Here is a 3149-nt window from a genome sequence, read left to right on the forward strand (position 1 = left end):
GACCCTGCTTCTCACAGATTGCCATACATAAGATTCAAAGGTAGAGAATAATGTTGCTTTAGAGGCAGCTGGCTCCCGCCTCTCAAATGAAGGCAAGATTCACACAAGGATGTGCATTTCCAGAACACAGGAAAGTAAGAAATAAGTGGAAGAGGAAATAGAGACCCCCCCACAACAGTTGACACCCTCTTTGCTAGTGGTGCACTATGTTCCCTTACATGGTAGTGGACAGACCTTGCGACTGTAGCTTGGTACTGCTCACTCTTTTTATATTCTTCTGATGCATATATAATTTCAACACTTTCAAAAGTTGGCTTCTATGATTTAGATATTGAAGCAATTTAATTAGTTGCTGACAGTAATTCTCAGTCCCTTTCTATATGGCTTGTTTAAAAAAACCCAGCAGATTATTTTCAGCAAGAAAATCAGACTGATTGATTCAATTTGTTATATGCAGAAAGCATTCAATACGAACTTTAAAAGCATGGATTCCTCTCCACCCAGTCTCAATAAGAGAAGAAAAGTTATCAGAATAAAATTGCTCCAAATTCCCTTTTTAGTGGTGTACTTTAAACATGTTTTCCTTTTGTGGAAAATATCCATATTTCAGTAAGTCCCAGTAAAGAAAAGGCTGTGCTGTAAGGGGAAAAAAATCTTTCTTTAAAAAAATCCTGACATGGCTTTTTGCTTTCTTTCATTCTCTTTTTTACTTTCTGAGTTGGGCATTTCTTGCCACACACAAAAGACCCCATTCTGTGAAGCAGATCTTCTCTTATATCAGAAAAGTTCTGGGAGCAATGTAAGATCCATACAGTGAACTGTACTGCTGTTTTGTTCAGTCTTATTTGGTACATATACCTGTTTCAAATGCAAACACTGTACAAGTGAACTGTTTGTAACTGAACTGGTTGAACAGAACTGGTTTAAGCAAAAGAATTTTGTCAACATTAGCTATTACTGCTTCAGTTCAAGAACCATTTCCAGTTTGTTGTGTCTATACTAGTGATTTTCCAGCCCCTTTCCATTGCAACAGCATCTGGATATATACATCCCATAGTTCCTAGCACTTCTTCCAGAAGTAATGTTTTCTGGCAAAAGACCATCAGTGTTATGGGGGGTGGGGGCAGTAATAGGAAGACTTCATTCAACCCTTTCAGTTTTTTTATGCCTGCAATAGAACCAAAATTATTTAGATTGAATAAATTCCCAGGCCCACTGAACATGTGATCTATTTCAAACATATCTCCACCTAATTTAAATTTGTGGTCTAAATATTTTGGCATACAGATGAGGTGGTAAGTAGATATTAGATCACCTCCCAAAAAGAATCCTAAGTAGCATTAGTCCCATTTTTATCAGGGCAAGTGAAGCACAAAGAATGTAGGTAACTTGCTTGAAATCAGTAAGACAGTCTGGAATTCTGATTTCCTAGTACTGTACAGGATACAGCCCTCCTAAGATACAGCTGAATAGATTACCCTTCTCTGTGTGCCTGAGGAGCTTGTACATACCTCTCCTTAGAAGGGGCATTGTGTTTTTTAACTTTATATATTACTCAGTAAGATGAGAGGAAACTGCATCTTGGTCTTTTCTCATACATTTTCTCTCTCAAGGGATTTTCCATGTCCTAAGTACAAGGCACATCTACATACTGGCTGTATCTAGACAAGATGCTTAATGCACAGTAGACTGATTAGATTAGACATTTAAATTAGACATTGGGAAAAATTTCTTTACAGTCAAGGTTGCCAAAATCTGGAATGAGCTTCCAAGGGAGGTGGTGCTCTCCCCTACCTTGGAGGTCTTTAATAGGAGACTAGACAATCACCTAGCTGGGGTCATCTGACTCCAGCATTCTTTTGTGCCCATGGCAGGGGGTCATTTCCTGCCCAGGGCAGGAGGTTGGACTCAATGATCTACTGAGGTCCCTTGTGACCCTAAAAATCTATTAAATCTATGACTCACTACACATTACAACAGCACAGCAAAAATGTACTATTAGGCTAATGCGCAGTAGTATTAGTCTACTGTGCATTAGCCATCACAAAAAAGCATGGTATCATGCTAATGCACAGTAGGGCAGCCTACTGTGCATTTATTTAGTACTTCCTTTTGCAAGGACTACATTTAATGTGCAGTAGGCACTATGTATTAATGAACATGTAGATGCACCCACTGTTTCATAAAATATGACTGGAAAATATGTCTTAATCTGCCACAATAGTAATTTATTTAAACAAGTGCAAGATCTTCAAAATGCAAACCATCTTCATGACTAAAGCCTCTTTTATCCTTCTCATTCCTTTTTTATCTCCTGGAAATATTTCTACAGCCTTCTCAGAAGCCATTAACACTGAGGCTTCATGAACATCATCCACTGTAGGTCACACTACACAGGTCATCTTTTAAAAAAAAGGGCTCATTCTTTATTTTTTACTTAGAAACTGTCTAGAAAATTTTTTACTTTTTTTACTGTCATGAAATAGTAATTATCCACAGGACAAAAGCTAACCATAGTCATCTCCAGAAAGGGGCTACCTATGGGAATAGTAATTACTTCTAAGAGACCACAGAAGGGCTGGATGCTGCTGACGTACTTGGCCTGACAAAATACTAGTGGATTAATAGCAGTCCTGCTGTACGCTGCCTCTTTGTTGCCTTGACAACAGAACTCATTTGAAACAAAAAGAGATTTCAATTTTTCAGTAAATTGCCTTTAAATGATCAGATCCAAGCTTTTTAAAAAAATAATTAACTTAAATGCACAATTTATGCTTTCCCTAACTAACAGCCTGTGGTGGACTAAACAGCATTGAACAGCAATGTAGAGCCAGTATGTACAATAATATCCTTTCCTTTTCTGTTGTTCACTGGACAGCCAACCCTTTCCTCAACTATCAGACCAGAAAGGCTGGACAAATTCTTTATCCTACTTGAAGCAGGACTACAGCATACTGGAACTGTGATAGCAGTGCTTGCAGTTCCGACATGCTTGCAGTGCCGCCACTAGCATGCCCTGTCCACCTGGGCACCCCCATGGGACATATTTGCCCACCATGATTTGATGTTATTTTACCTGGAGGTGTTGCTCAGTGCTTTTCCTCTGACCCCAGGCACCTCAGCCAGCACTACTTCTGTGGGGCTCCTTT

The sequence above is a fragment of the Alligator sinensis genome, unplaced genomic scaffold, assembly GCF_000455745.1.
Source record: "Alligator sinensis unplaced genomic scaffold, ASM45574v1 scaffold674_1, whole genome shotgun sequence".
Taxonomy (NCBI): Eukaryota; Metazoa; Chordata; order Crocodylia; family Alligatoridae; genus Alligator; species Alligator sinensis.